Source organism: Pezoporus flaviventris, unplaced genomic scaffold, assembly GCF_033815535.1.
Source record: "Pezoporus flaviventris isolate CSIRO_AGI_PZ_B2104156 unplaced genomic scaffold, CSIRO_AGI_Pfla_v1 ptg000031l, whole genome shotgun sequence".
In the NCBI taxonomy this organism is placed as follows: domain Eukaryota; kingdom Metazoa; phylum Chordata; class Aves; order Psittaciformes; family Psittacidae; genus Pezoporus; species Pezoporus flaviventris.
Window position 1 is genome coordinate 5,332,624 of NW_026892579.1, and position 16,347 is coordinate 5,348,970.

The following is a 16,347-nucleotide window of genomic DNA, read 5'->3' on the forward strand; positions in this document are numbered from 1 at the left end:
CTTTTCCTAACCCACAGAGGATTCAGAATCAATGCATGGAGATCCTTAAAGGATGCATTATCCCACGCTCCTCTTCCCCTAATGAGCAATGGGATGCCTTTACAGCACAGCCTGACCATAAGAAAGGACATGAAGTTCTTTCATGTTGCATACTTCATGTGAGATGGCATTTGTCTCCAGGACTGGTTTCCCCCATGGCATACCAGTTTTTTGTATCCACTATTGTCACCCAGCTATGCCTACTTCACATCCTCATCACCTTTCCCATTCCTTTCTCCCAAATCCTCATGGGATCAGTTGTCCTTTTGCACATGTTCTCTTCCACTCCCAGACCAGACAGCTCAATTTAGCAGTGACAAACTCAACTTCTCTGGATGCAGTCTTCCCAAAACAAGTATTGCACATGGCGGTTAGGACCACAGCCTAAAGTTAAAATGTCCTTCACTGAAGAAAACCCATAAAACGTCGTATTACCATTTTTCCACACACGTATTTCCATTAACTAAGTAGCTTTTGTGAAGAATAAGGTAGAAGGTATAGCTTTCATATTCTTTCTGTATCTGATTCTGTGACTTCTCCAAGTGGTAGCATATTTTTATAGCACTCAGCAGGGGGCTGAGAGCTGTGTTTTTAGCTTTGCTTCTTTTCTATACTCATCTTTTAAATAATTTTGTAGTATGTTATTAATGGGTGTGTGTATATATATAATGTACATGTGCACACACATTTATGTCTAAATACATAAATTCAGAGAGAATGTATTTGAATTAAAGGCTATATATGTGTGTGAACATCTATAACATACATGGAAAGGAAAAAAGAGTATTTTCATACTCTGATTTTGCTGGTGTTTACCAGGTTTCTCTCTGTAAGACAACTGGAACTAAAATTATGAATGGCATAGAGTCTAAAAAATATTCAGTTTAACAGTGAAGGTAAAATTATCCAAAATCCTTGTTACAACGTAAGAATTTTTCACATACTGCTGTCCACCTCTGTACATATTATGTATAGCACTTTATTTTCACCTCATAAAATGAACACAAAGTAGCATACCCCCCCACAGTATATGTCATTTTTGAGGACACCCTTTTTAATTGCGACATAGGAGAGTTTACTGTGAAAATAAAATGGCTTGTCTTTAAATTTAAGAATTTGATTGTGTGCTTTTGTTGCCTGACAGCAATGAGCTAAAGAGGTAAATGGATCACAGATCTGGCAAACAGCCACGCTACTGCTGGGTCGATAGGTTTAACTGTGTAATCTGGGTTAGGGTTTGGTGCTGTTTTTTCTTTTTTAGTCAGGGCATGAACTGTTGGTAAATAAAAATTAGATTGTATCCAATCTTGTTTTCCTAAAACAAAACTACTTATCAGTGATCTCGATTTCCGCAGCGGCAGGAGGGACCGAAAGCAGGCACCGGCCCCCCACGCTCCCAGGCGCCGTCTGAGCCCCCGCACTCGGTGCTGAGCTGCGCTGCCGCGCTGCCCTCCGCCGCCGTCGGCGCAATTTGCGAGGGGTTACGGCGCGCCCGCTTGGCAGGGTGGAGAGCAACTGCGCGGCACACCGCGGGACTGCGCGTGTGTCTCCCACATACCGAGGCTCGGGGCCGCCGTCGCCGGGCACTACGTGGCTGCCCCCGGCGGGGTGCAGCAATGTGCGCTCCCTCCCTCCCAGGGCTGCCAAACCCCGAGGGCCCAACCCCGCGGGAGCGCGCTCAGGACTACTCTACCTCCCTACCTGCCCCCCCCCCCCCACTCCCCGCCAAACTTCACTTACAACTCAGAAACCACCACCTGGAGCCACCCCCTCCAGCAAGGGGGAGGTGGGAGGGGAGAGAAGTTAGGGGTTTTCTTTGGGGTTTTTGAGAGACCCAGATTGAGAAATCGAGAGAGAGAACTACCGCCAGGAAGGGAAAGCCACACCAAGTGTGTAGCTCCCTCTCCCATCTTGCATGTTTCTTGGCTACGCTGTCGGAGACAGCAGCGTTATAACGCAAATCACAAAGCAAGCAACTTTCATTGCTGTTGCGGCTATTTTTGATTTCTCTCCCGAGAACGTTGGGTTTTTTTTTTTTTTTTTGGTTGTGTGCTGGGTTTTTTTGGTTAGTTTTTTTTTGTGTGTGTGCTTGTTGCCTTTTTTTTTTTTTCGTTTCCGTATGATTCTTATAATTATGCCTTCCCTCCCTTCTTTGCGTGCTCCCCCGCCTTTCCTTCTCCCCCCAGAAACCAGGCAGTGATGATGCACTGTTCCCGCTCCTCTCCAGCGGATCATTCCGCTGGTGCAGAAGGTGAGCCGAGCGGGGAAAGCAGCATGAAACGATTCTGCCCCGCTGACCGGCGGAGACGGCTCCTCCCCACTTCTTCTTCCTTCCTCCTCCGCCGCTCCTGAAGCCCGCCGGCGCCTCTCAGGGACAACAGGCTTCCCTCTCTTGCCCCTTGATTAACCCTTGCTGCCGTGTCCTGGACCCGGCGCTACTGGGGGAGCCCGGCCGCTGCCGGCTGAGGGCCCTGCTCTGACCTCGGCCGCTGGGAAAGCTGGGCGACAGCACCTGCCCGCGCTGCCTGCCTTAGCGGGCTGGGAGGGAAGAAGGGAGGGATGGAAGGAGGGAAGGAAGGAAAGAGGGAGGCTCCTCCGGGCGCGGGGAGAGGCTCCAGCTCTAGGCTGGGCGCTACCGGCAGCGGCAGCTGCTGCCGTGCTGCGCAGCGGGCGGTGGAGGCTCCCGGCGCGGAGCTCAAACCCCCGACTTTGGGGCGGGGGGCTCAAACCTCGGCCGAGAAGTAGAGACAAGAGTTTTGCTGGTTTTCCCTTTTCTTTCTTGGCGATTGGGCTTTTTTATTATCGTTATATTTAATCCCTCCTCCCGCTCTCCCCTCCTCCCCGCCCGCGGTGCGTGTGCCACCGGGGAGGATGCGCGCCTTCCCCAGCCCCTTACCCGGCAGCTCCCGCCGCGGCGGAGGGGCGCGGGGGGCAGCGGGAGGCAGCGGGGGACCGAGGGGCCGGGGCCGCGCTGGGCCTCACTGGGCCGCGCCGCGCAAGCTGCGCCTCTGAGCTCCCCCGCCGCCTCCCGCTGCCCCTCCATGCCTAAGTCTCCGCTCGCTTGTGTCCAGCGACGCGCACACACGCGCGGAGGCACTCACTGACTCGCAGCACTCTGCCGAGCTGCCCAGGCTGCCGAGCCGATCCGCGCAGCCAGCCAGGAACATCCCCCACCCCACTGTGTCCCTCCCTCCTTCCTCCTCCTCCTCCTCCCTCGCTCCCGCCCGCCGCTCTGAAGGATGCCCGGTAAGTACCGACGAGTACCGGCACCTCTACCGGTGCGTGATCTGACGGGTTAGGGACCGTTTTATAATGGTGCCTCCCGCCGGGGGAGGGGGGGGTGGGGGGGGTGGGGGGGGTGGTGTTGAGAGAGGGGAAGGGAGGTGACAGCGATCCGAGGCAGGAGGCGGTGGGGCTCGCCGGGTGCTCCTCAGAAGGACTTTCAGCTGCGCGGCCGGGGCTTGGATGTGGGCTCTGAGGAACGAGGTCCGCGCACCGCAGAGGGCACCGGCCGGGGCTGGGGCGCTCTGCCTGCGCTGCGGGCTGCTGCCTGCAGCACCGCGGTGAGTACGGTGCTCCGTGCCGCGCCGGGGTCCCCTGGGGGCGGGAAAGGTGTGGAGGGTGCCCTGCCGTGCTGAGGGCTCCGTTCCCGGAGGCTCCGCTCTGCGCCTCGCTGAGGACGGGACGAGAAGGGCACGCTGCCCCCGGAGCGCTCCGTGGACGGTGCCCCGCTTTCTCCCCGCCTCGGTTTCAGCGATGTCTCGGGGGACTGCCAACGCGGTCGGTGTTTCGGGAGCCGCGGTGCCGCCGTCCGGGCAGACAAACTCCGCTGGGGGTCTCACCTGCGGAGGGGAGCACCCAGGTGCTGGGGCAGCGGAGCCTCGGCCGGTGCCAGGCAGCGCGGATAGGAGGTGCAGGCTGCTCTCCTTCCCGGCTGCTCTCCTTCCCGGCTGCTCCACCCGTGCTCCTCAAAACGCTCGTCCCTTAGGGAAAGCTTAATGTTTGCAGAATGTTTGCTATCGGTGCGCTTAGCTTCGGTTTGCACACGGGTAACTCCGCTCTGGCTGGGGTTCAGCTGCGGCTACCAAATGCCAGGGACTCCGGGCAAGGGGCTTTTTGCTCTCCTAGACTGTCTGGTGCAATTTGTGGGGTACGTATATAAAAGCTGACTACTGCTGGAGATTTTGAAGTGCATTTTGATAAATCATTTAAATATTATTTTTCTTACTTTGAGAATTTCTGCTTTGACAATAGTATCTTTTCTTAGTGTTTTGGAACTTGGGTATGGTAACTCTCCATTAAAATCAATGGCAAAACTCCCAATGGAGTTCAGAGGAAGAAGGTCCTGGCCAATACAGAGTGAAAGGGACTGGGCAGAAGGCTGAGAGATGGCAAAGTTATAGAGCTGTATAAAAGAAACTTCATTTTTTAAACCCCAGATTTTTAACCAAAGAGATTTAGCTGCACTGTGTCAGAAACATCTGGATTTTCATGCCCACTTTGCAGTGAAGAAATAGAAGAGTGATTTCTTGTCATGTTTCAAGATGGACTGAAATCCATTGTTTTACCTACAGATGCTATAAACTATTGTTAGATTAGTACCTTGCAGTTTTCCAGTGATATATATATATATACATATTTTCACTAAAAAGTTAGAGGCAGAGGAAGACAACTGGATGGGCTCCCACTGACTTCAATGGCCTGTGGATCTGGCCCAGAAATGCTCAACAGAGAAGTAAGAAGAGAAATGTAGTACAGTTTGTAAGGAAAGGTGTTGCATAAGCATTTAACTCATGAACAGCCTCCCTCAAGGGAGGAGAAAAATTTAAATGTACATTAATTTTTTATCTTGTTTTTAAGAACTCTTTCACAGCACAGAAACAAATAAGAAAAAATACTTCTGATTAATAATTAAAAGGCCCATATTCATATGGACTGCAAAGCAGATTTTATGCAAAAAAAATCCATTAGCAGATGGAAGTTCTAGTTCATAGAACATCCTCTTTTCAGTGCAGTGTTTAGATTGGGAGCAGGCAGATATATAACGAAACACCAAATAAAAATATCGATATTCAAATGGCAAAAGCTAGCCTCATTCCTGTAACCTGACTAACCGCTTTCAATCGCTTGGAATGCCTTAAAAATGAAAGTATGAAGACAATCTTTTATTTATCTTTTTTTTTTTCTCTTTCAATTCTGAGTGTTAAAAGAACCCCCAAAATGCTGCATGTTGTCAACAACTTGTCAAGCATCAGAATTATGCCCATAGACCATGAAGAATGTGACTATTACATTCATAAGTGTGGTGGGTGATCCTGACTGGACACCAGATGCCCGCCAAAGCTGCTCTGTCACTCCCCTCCTTCACTGGGCAGGGGAGATAGAATATTACCAAAGGCTCACGGGTCAAGGTAAGGACAGAGGGAGATCACTCACCAGGTACTGACATGGGCCAAATAGACTTGACCTGGGAAACTTAGTTTAATTATTACAAATCCAATCAGAGTAGGATAATGAGAAATAAAACCAAACCTTAAAACACCTTCCCCCCACCTTTTTTCCTAGGCTCAACTTCATTCCCAGTTTCTCTGCCTCCTCTCCTGCAGCTGCGCAAAGGGATGGGGAATGGGACTTGGGATCAGTTCATCACACGTTGTCTCTGCTGCTCCTTCCTCCTCATGGGGAGGACTCCTCACACTCCTCCCCTGCTCCAGCATGGGGTCCCTCTCATGGAAGACAGTCCTTCAAGGACTTCTCCAATGTGAGTCCTTCCCACAGGCTGCTGTTCTTCAGGAACTGCTCCAGTGTAGGTCCCTCCCATGGGGTGCAGCCTCTCAGGAACAGGCTGCCCCAGTGTGGGTCCCTTCCATGAGTGCAGTCCTTCAGGAACAGACTGCTCCAGCCTGGGTTCCCATGAGGGGTCACAAGTCCTGCAGCAAACCTGCTCCAGCATGGGCTCCTCTCTCCAAGGGGCCACAACTCCTGCCAGGAACCTGCTCCAGCATGGGCTTCCCACATGGTCACAGCCTCCCATTGTGGGGTCCTCCATGGTCTGCAGGTGGAGACCTGCTCCATCATGGATCTCCATGGGCTGCAGGAGCACAGCTGCCTCACCATGGTCTGCACCAAAGACTGCAGAGGAATCTCTGCTCTGGTGCCTCATTGTCATGGTTTAAACCACTAGGGCACCTCCTGCTCTCCTTCTGTACTGACTTTGGAGTCTGCAGAGATGTTTCCCTTCTGTATTTTCACTCCTCTATTCCAGCTGTTGTTGAGCAGCAGTTTTTCCTCTTCTTAAGTATGTTATCCCCTAGGTGCTACCACCATCTCTGATGGGCTTGGTTTTGAGCAGCAGTGAGTCTGTCTTGGAGCCACCTGGCATTGGCTCTGTCAGACATGGGTGAAGCTTCTAGCAGCTTCTCACAGAAGGCACTTCATTAGCCCCCTACTCCCAAAACCTTGCCACGCAAACCCAATACAATAAGAAAAATAACCTGTCTTAGTTATGGTCAAATAATAATGTTCCTTTCTAAGCATAAGTTTGTGTTAATAGGCAAGTATAAAAAAAGTTTGAGAAGTTGCATCTCTTGTTCATTGTTATTTGTAGGCTTCTGCTAGAATTGCCATTGAATTAAACTGAACATGCCACTGATACTTAAATGTGAACAGATTAAGATGTTCATGTTACAATGGAAAAAACCCTGTAAAATGGACTAATGCTTCACTGATTATCTCTTTTCCCTTGCAACTACATCAGGAAGATAGAAACCTCCTTCTTAAAATGTCATATTACAAGTTCCTTTCTAAGTTACCTGTTCAGATGTTTCTTTTATCATGTTCCATCTATGGAGGGGAAGGGTGCATATTTTATGAGACATTGCATGGAGAAAACGTTTCTTTGAGCTGCTTTGTTGCTTCATGTATTCTTCATTTATTCTTCATTTTATCTGCTGTTTACTGATAAGTTGCAATGCTATATTGTTAGGGTTTTTTTTCGGGGGGGTTGGTGATAATACTTCAATACCAAGTCAAATGTTAAAAATATGGTGATATTTCCATATTAAGAAGTTTGGACTGGATTTGTTTGGGTTTTTTGGTTTGGTTTTGTGGCATTTTTCTGGGAGTGCTGATGGTTTTTTTGAAGGTCCAAAGCAATGCTTAATCCTCTTTGCTTGCTTGGATGGAAAGAGTCAGCAGTTCTAAAAATGAGGACATACATTTGCGTTAATCTTCAGTTTTGTCCTGAGAGCCATCATCTGAAATTCTATATTCTTTTCATTTTTTGTTCCAATACTTACTATTCATATGTACATATAGAAATACAGCCAGATGCTGTTGTGGACAGCATGTCCAAATAGAAAGTTATTTTTTTTTAGGCTTACCTGTAACTGAAGAGTAGATAAGCTTTGAGTGTTTAAAACAGGGTTGAAAGAAGCCAGAAAATGAAGTACTGGGAATCTCCAGGACATGGTTCTGCATATGCATTAGTCACTTTTAGCATCTTTATAAACCCTGTTCTGTTTTTAGGACTAAGTGCTGTTCATCTTTATTCAGATGTATCTTTTTCTAGTCTGTATTTGCTGTCCTTTGCCTGGCCTGACTGAAACATGTTTATACGATTGTATTGTTATGGTTGTTAAGTCAATGGTAGCAAGCGTTTACAGGTCTCATAGCATTTGAATCTAGGAAGCAATATTAGTGGGATTATTGAAAGTCACCTGAATTTTGCAATTATTACACCTTTAAAACTTTTTCAAAATAAATTTGATTGTTTGTTAGTCCTAGAACATATTTGTCAGATTATTTGTTTAGGACTATAGTCTTCTATCGAGCAATTTAAGAACAAAAGCCTCCACTGTAGCTCAAATCAATCAAAATATTGCTTTTAGGTTATACGTTGTACATATGGAACCTGGCATGTAAAGCAGATGGTATGTAAAATTATGCATAACATGTCTGGAAAGCCATACAATATCTAAATGCAGTGCAACAGAACAAGGAAAGAGTGTCACATGCAACTTAAAATATAAATTACTGGCCTATGTCTAGCCTCAAGTGTATTTTGTTTTCACATGTGTGTGTGTGCATGTTCAATTTTCTTTTACTTTTATCAGGATATTTCCTTCATATGATCTTCCCCAGAAAAGCATGCAGATTAAAATGATACGCTACTGGCTAAATGAAATAAAGATGGATATACAAGAAAAACTAGTTGAGTTTAGTTTGGATTCAGAATACAAATGCTTGGAAATTAAAAAAATAATCAAGAACAGAAGTTTTAATCTTTAGGGAAAACACCCAGACACCATTTGCCACCAAAATTGTGTTTTTCTTTATTATTTATGCACTTAGTTTGCCCAACCCAGCAATAGGACTTAATAGTACTCCTGTTCTGTTGCATAAATACTGCATTAGCTCCACACACCCTCTCTCAAGTATTACAAGTCTGTAAGCACAAAATTTCTTCCTGAACAAACAAGCATTACTGTGCATTGTTAACACAATCAGATGAAATGGTAATTGCAGAAAGATTCACATCAGCAAAGCTGTTAAATAAATATTAATCTTTAAGCATGTGCTGACCTGAAAGGGACCTAATCACATGTTTTGTTGAACAAAGATGCTTTTGTGATCAATGACCATGAAAAGTAATAATTTTCCCAAGTTTATTCAAGTGCCTAAATCTGTGGTTATGAAATATTGTAAGCATCAGACAACCTTAATTTTTAACTGTCAGGGGAAAAGCTTTAACTATTTCTACTTTTTTTCAATTTATTTTTTTTAAATACTTCAGAAATACTGCAAGCTATTAACTGTTTTAGAAAGAGTTGCACAGCTGTACTCTTTAATACTTCTAGTTGAAATGAACTTTTGTAGATAAGATGTGAAGAATGAAGTTTATCATGAAGGACTACCAGAAAGTCAACTCTAGATATGGCATCAGGAACTGATACTGCGTAAGGTAGACTTTAATAGCCGATTTTGTAAGATCCAGCCATTTTTTAAGGAGGCAAATCAAAGGCATGCCTCCATGTTTAAACTATTGAATAACCCCAAATATTTTTTAAGGCTTTTAAAGGTACCTAAGTTGACACAGAATATTTCACACTACAAAAAAATAATTCTAATTGCTGTACTTTTTGTGCACTATCACTCTTAGTCTTTATGCATCCTACTGCTTGCAACAGTATTGCTTTAGAAAATATAGCTCTCTGTCTAGGGGATTAAAGTAACACATTTGTCCTGATATATGTTACAGAACAGTGTCTATCAATCCGTTTCTCTTTTGGAGATGAAAGAACTTTTATCCATTCAAATCACTGTAATACAATCTTGTATCATAACGGCTTGAACAATCTTGACTGCACACAGTTGCTGGAGTCTCCAAAGGGCTGTCATAAATAAAACTATTAGACTGTATTATAACAGACACATATTCAGAGTCTACCAGGGGATGACAGGTTTTTATATTATAGCACAAATCGCTAAAAAATCTCTGTGAATACAAAAAAATTACTGGTAGAAGGACTTTATGAACAAATTTATAATCAATATAGATATGTTTTTTTTTCCTTAAAAGTATGTAAAGGAAATATTAATATTAATGGATTAATCCTATGTAGAGTTAAGTGGAAACTGAGCCAATGAATAAGGGATTTGTCCTCTACAACAGGTACTTAAGCTTACTCATCAGCATGTAAACTTTCTGCACTAACTGATGGACATTCAACCTACATCAAAACCTCCCTTTGCAACCTGGCATTTCTCCTATGATGACAGCACTAGAAAACTGGCATCTCATGGGAGACAAGTCAGTTTACATCAGTGGAAATGGATTTACACTGCATCCTGGATTCTGTGCAGACAGGTTTGTTTTTATTTTTTCTCTTACCAGGTACTACTCTAGAAGGTAGTATGCGAGGCATACAGACACAACTGAGTTTAGCCAATCCCTAAATGAACCTAGAAAGAAAGTTGGAAATGGTGGAGACATGGCAAATTGAAGTAAAAATGTGTAAGAATGTGCTTTGTTGTTTTTTCTTTAAGAGGAGAAAATACATACTCTTCGGTGAAAGATCCTTAAGACAGAAGTAAAACATAAAAATGAATGAAATTGAGGTTCAAACCAGAATTACTAAAGTTGAGTTAATTAATGTATTCTGGCCATGGGAAAAGTACTAAAGCTGATGTACTGATAGGATGGGAGCTTCAAAAGAAGACAAAAGCCAGAAAATAACCATTTTCCATGTTAGAAATCCAGATGGCCCTAGCAGATTTTGTGTGTGTTTGTGTACACATTTGTCTGTCTGTATACATGTGCACACACATACATATATCTCTTTTTCCTTTTAATATTGAAATCTGTATAATGCCCTACTTTGTTACTGCCTGGTTTCCTCACCCCAGCAGGGATTTGCTGATTGTTCTTCCTTTCTGACCATGAAGCCACTGAGGAAGATATGACAGCACAATAAATAGCTGAGTGGTTAAACTGTTTCCTGAAGGTAAAACAGCAGGGTCCAATGGTTCTCCTGCAGAATGTTTTAAACCTAAGGCTATAAATAATAGCCAGTGCTGCCAAAAAAAAAAAATAAAATAAAATAAAAGAAGGTAACTGACTCCTGAAAGAGGAGAAAACAAAATGCATCTTCTTTTCAGTGTCTGAAGCCAATGTTACATCGTGTCCTGAAAAATATGAATCTGAAAGATATTTTGCCAACTAAGGCTACTGTCATCTACAATTACAGTCAAGGTCTTCCTGTAGAAACTTGAAAAAGCAACTATGGTCTTACACTGAAGAACCAGGAAATTTTATCTGTGAATGTAATGTGGAGATTTCGGAAAACAGAAGATGACAGTAGAGCAGATGAGTATTTAATACAGCACTGCATTTAATACAGTAAATAGATATACAATATTTTAACATCAGCTTTTCATGCTGAAAAGACAGTTGACTAGAATGAGTATAGGTAAATTTGGTATGATGTCAGAAGTAAGATTTGGGGAAAATAATTTTAGGTAATTTGCTGCTGCATGTCCTCACCTTTGTTAATGCTGTGTAAGTATAAATAATGTCAGAGGTGACAGCAAATCCTTCCTATTTATAATTTCACATTCTTCCCTCTTGTGAAAGGATTAATATCCAATGTAAAGAAACCAGATTTGCAGTAGGAAAAAAGCCTATCAGTGAAGAGTCTATCAGTATAGTTGAACAACACCCTTATTTGTCTTCTAGTGGAAAATTACATTTCTGAATGGTGGTGCACTATCTGGCTAAAATAATGTATTATAATCTTTTTGGTAAATAACTCAAGAAAGAAAATATGACTGATAAGCTTTTTGCCTACCGCAGAGGACACCAGAACTGCACACAATACTCCAAGTGAGATCTCACAAGAGCAGAGTAGAGGAGCAGGATCACCTCTTTTGACCTGCTGGTCACGCTCCTTTTGATGCAGCCCAGGATACGGTTGGCTTTCTGGGCTGCGAGCGCACACTGAAGCCGGCTCATGTTAAGTTTCTCATCGACCAACACCTTCAAGTCCTTCTCCACAGGGCTGCTCTGAATCTCTTCTCTGCCCAACCTGTAGCTGTGCCTGGGATTGCTCCGACCCAGGTGTAGGACCTTGCACTTGGCATGGTTAAACTTCATGAGGTTGGCATCAGCCCACCTCACAAGTGTGTCAAGGTCCCTCTGGATGGCATTCCTTCCCTCCAGCGTATCAACCGAACCACACAGCTTGGTGTCATCGGCAAAGTTGCTGAGGGCGCACTCAATCCCACTGTCCATGTCAGCGACAAAGATGTTGAACAAGACCGGTCCCAATGCTGATCCCTGAGGGACACTGCTCGTTACTGATCTCCAGCCGGACATTGAGCCATTGACACAACACTTTGTGTGCGGCCATCCAGCCAGCTCTTTATCCACCGAGTGGTCCACCTATCAAATTGATTTCTCTCCAATTTAGAGACAAGGATGTCATGCGGGACAGTGTAGAACGCTTTGCACAAGTCCAGGTAGATGACATCAACTGCTCTACCCCTGTCCATCAGTTCTGTAGCCCCATCATAGAAGGCCACCAAATTGGTCAGGCAGGATTTTCCCTTAGTGAAGCCATGCTGGCTGTCACCAAGCACCTTGTTGTTTTTCATGTGCCTTAGCATGCCTTCCAGGAGAATCTGCTCCAAGATTTTGCCAGGTACAGAGGTGAGACTGACTGGTTTGTAATTCCCCAGGGCATTCATTTTCATCTTCTTGAAAATGGGATTCATATTTCCCTTTTCCCAGTCATCGGGAACTTTACCTGACTGCCGTGATTTTTCAAATATGATGGACAGTGGCTTAGCAACTTCATTTTCCAGCTCCTTCAGGACCCATGGATGGATTTCATCAGGTCTCATGTACTTGTGGACGTTCAGGTTCTTAAGATGGTCTCAAACCAGATCCTCTCAGATTCCTTCAGGCATAGCCGCACAACCTGCGCTTCAAAAAGCAACTGAAGAAAAACAAAACCTAGACTTCCATTCAGATCTACCTAAAAGCATGTTTAATTTCTGTGTTTGCTTTCCCAGGAGCTCCTTCAGGGCTGCTCGCTGGCTTCTAGTGCGATAGATGCAGGTGAATATGAATCAACATCTCTTTCCTCCCTTTTATATTGGACCTACAGTGTTGTAACTGAATTTTCTTCTCTCTACACATAGCAAAGATATTTACAGTGCAGATGCTTTAGAAACTGTTTTGTATACCTCTACCTTACACAACTTAATAGCAAGAAAAACAAAGTATGAATTTCATGACAGAAACTTCAGTTACCAGCATTATCCTTGAACAGAAGTTGTTTTCTTTAACAAAAGTGGATTGAAAAAGATTTATCTGTCATTCAGAATTGCCGTCTTTCTTCTTAACAAAGCAAAATTTGTGAGTTTCTTTTTGTTTCAAAGCCGTGTAAGTTTCTTAAAGATATGTATGTCATTTTTCTTTTATGCTTTTTTTTGGGAAATGGGGAAGAATTCCACTGAGATAAAGAGGTGGAAAGAAAAAGAAAAAGCAAGAAAAATATTTCTAAACTTAAAAATAAATTTCTCTTTTACACAAAGTAAACATATCTGATTAATGCCTCTCATTTGTCACCTTGAAATAATGAAATAATTCTGAAAATTCCATATTTTTAATGTCATTTCAGAATGGATAAAAACTTTTCTACACCAAAATATTGTCTTTGAAGATATTTTAGTCAGCTCTCATGAAAAACCTGAAGCTGGTTGAAATTTCTTTAAAATTTATGATTTTTAGACATAGAAGTTCCTTGAAACCAACTCTGTCTGTAGAAAAGAGAGATTTTCATAATTTTTCTGTGTTCTGTGATTATAAATCAATTAATATATTTTTTTTTATCTCTAAGGTGACTTTTGTAAAAATACAGAAAAATCAAACCCAGAAAAATTTGTCCCCAAAATATTGACACAAGACTCTTGATTTCTCCTTAATAAAAATGTTTTTCTTTTTAATCTTTTAAGATTTTTAACTTCCTTTTACAATTTCCAAAAGGAATTTTGAAAGCTCCAAACATTTTTCCTGATGGGGAGAATACTTCTCACTCAGTTTTAGAGCCACACCATTGAATAGATCATAGTTTTGGTCTAACGGATATAGTGAAAATATTGGAAAGGTAGCCAGGTGCTTTCTTGGTAAGTTTGATTACTGTTTTATTCGTGAATATAGCTTATTCATTGAGGCAGACTTAAGGTGAGAACAGAAAGAGGAAAGGAATTGTCTCTTTGCTGTAACTTAAGGAAAATACTGAGTGTGAAATACTGTGTGTCTTTTTAAGGACTCTAAGAAGAAATGTCCTCTGGCTGAACTGTACTTAGGCTTAGGATGTAGGTTTAAAAGACGTTTAGTGGCCGGCTGGAAAGAAATCTAATTTACTTAGTCTACTGTTTCAGGAATTTAAGTTGAATATGTGTTGTTTATGTGACTTGACATGTATCAGTAAGTAGTGCTTATGAATGAGACAGCTTGCCTCTGGACTCGGATGTATGTCAGCACCAGTGCACTGCATCAATATGGAAAGCACAGCATGGAGATACAGTGTAAATCCCCAGCACAGTGGTAGACAGAAGCTGGCCACTCACTTCTGTTTATCCCCAGGGACACAAGAGAACAGATTTGTCGGGGTTTGTCTCTTTTATGCCAGTAATAATGAGAGATTAATTGAGAGTATTTACTGTTGGGAGACTAATTGGGAGTGTTGCTTAGATTTTTTTTTTTCTGTTACAGCTGCATTTCTGCTCCTTGCCTGTATTTTTTTTTTTTATGAATAAACTGAATGATGCAAGGCCTCCCCCTAGCCTGAAGGCCAGAAAAGCATCACCACTTCCAGATGGTTAAATTCCCTTAGCCTCCTGAGTACAGACTGCAGTTAGACTGCCTCTTGGGAACAGTCCTCAAGCTGGGCCAGTGCCCTAGTTGTGCTCAAGAACCCCTTGGGAGACTACTGGTCAAGTAGTCAAGATCAAAATAGTGTTAGGGACTGCCCTGAGATTTGATGTTTTAGTAAAAAATAATAGTTCCAAGGCACAGCACCATTTAGTTCACTTGCATAGATGTAGTTTTATTTAGGTCAGTATGACTCCAAATACGTAGACAGTGTTTATTCACTTTTCTTGTTAGGCAAGAACTCCACTGATATAAGTGGTGTTGCTACAGCACAGCATGATGTTTTGACAAATAATGTAAAAGGGGCTTAACACTTGTTTGCAAGCAGTCATTAACTGTGGTATTTGCAATAATGTTCTGAAAGTAGTGGAAGATTTAAACCTGGTAAAATGTTTCAGAAAACAGTAGCTACAGTTCTGCATACTTTTCTTTGTTTATAGTTACATTTCTCATTGAATGCTTGGGTCAGTTTATCCAGAAATTGCCGCCATAGGAAAGCTAATACCAATTTGCATGCATTTGCTGACAGAAGTTTGCAAAGTATTGAAAAATCTGGTTTAGAGAAGTGAGGGTACAAGCATTTCTTGAAGATGCATTACTAACTTTTGTCAGAGAATACAAATAGAGACAAAAATCCTAATTTGGTAGAATATTCAATATTCTGTATGTCAGAAAAAATCATGACAAATGTTTTAGGGTATAGTCTCAGAAATCAAACACCTTTAAGCTTTAAAATACAGACCTTCTCAGCTAAATAAAATTACACTTGCACAGGATAGTTGGAAACAATTTTGATAACTAATTGTATGACAGTGGACTAATTCATTTAGTTATGAAGGAAAAATACAATATAGTGGTTATTATCACAGGTTTTTATTTCTTGCTATTTAACATCACTGTTGCATTCTTTGCAATATCTGCAAGTCATCTTCTCTACTTTTTCTTCATCTTTTTCTGCTTTTTCAGATTTTATGATTCTTTTACCGATGCAGGATAAAAAAAAATCTTTAAAAAGTGCAAATCAATCTTGGTGTGGTAAATAAAATGTGCGTAAATAAAAATGTTGTCTAAGAGAGATTCTACTTCTCACTGTAATCCTTCAGTACTGGTTTTGTGGTTCATGGTTTGCAGATGTAAACTACAGTGCTTTGAGGGAAAGTTACCTAGCAGAGAGATAATACTTTCCTACCAGTGGTAAAATAATTGCCTTCAAATGCTGTGACCCCAGGTGTGCAGTAAGACTGAATCTCAAGGGGAAGGTCATGATGTCCCAGCGCCCTTCTCTGGACAATGCTTTCAGTTAGGGCTCTGGCAAGCTGCATTGATTTAATGGGAGAAAGAACAAACCTAAATCTTTTAGCCATATCTCCCACTAAGTGATGCTTTTAGGATATCTCTCAGGGGAGTCTCAAGGAGTATGATTTAACTATTGCATAAGTACATATAAAATGAACCTGATGGGCCCAACCTACAAAAAACAAACAAATAAAAAAATACCTGAATCTGATAAACAGAATAAATAGACAGCAGCCAAACATCAGTTTCATTATTCAGTAGGAGGTATTTGGCTTGACCGAAGAATAAGTGAAGATTTTTCTAGAAAATAGAAACTCAGGGAAGCATACCGGGATATTGAGCTTAGCTTTTGTTTGGAAGTTGGGATGGTACACATATTGCTTACTTTGCTTTCCTAGAGAAATTACTGAATTCTCTAAAATTCTTCATGCTTGGAAAATTATGCGCAGTATGACACTCCATAAATATGTCAAAAAAATAATAGGACTGAAACGGATATTTAAAGGCCCCTGGTAAAATTCTGAGAAAGGGGGGTGTGATTGTTTATGATCCACCTGTAGATACTGATTTTT

At 42.5% G+C, this 16,347-nt stretch overlaps 1 protein-coding gene across 3 annotated transcripts in view; it reads left to right on the forward strand.

The window, feature by feature from the left end:
- The first annotated feature begins 3,166 nt into the window (after positions 1 to 3,166).
- The window catches only part of HS3ST5 (heparan sulfate-glucosamine 3-sulfotransferase 5), a 205,602-nt gene continuing 192,421 nt past the window's right edge, over positions 3,167 to 16,347 (forward strand). For 2 of the 3 annotated variants that reach the window (XM_061460084.1, XM_061460083.1), the window contains exon 1: positions 3,418 to 3,602. The gene's annotated coding sequence lies outside the window, so the exon portion shown is untranslated. Of the gene's footprint in view, positions 3,286 to 3,417; positions 3,603 to 16,347 lie in introns of those variants that run through there. The other variant, XM_061460085.1, reaches the window with a different exon arrangement.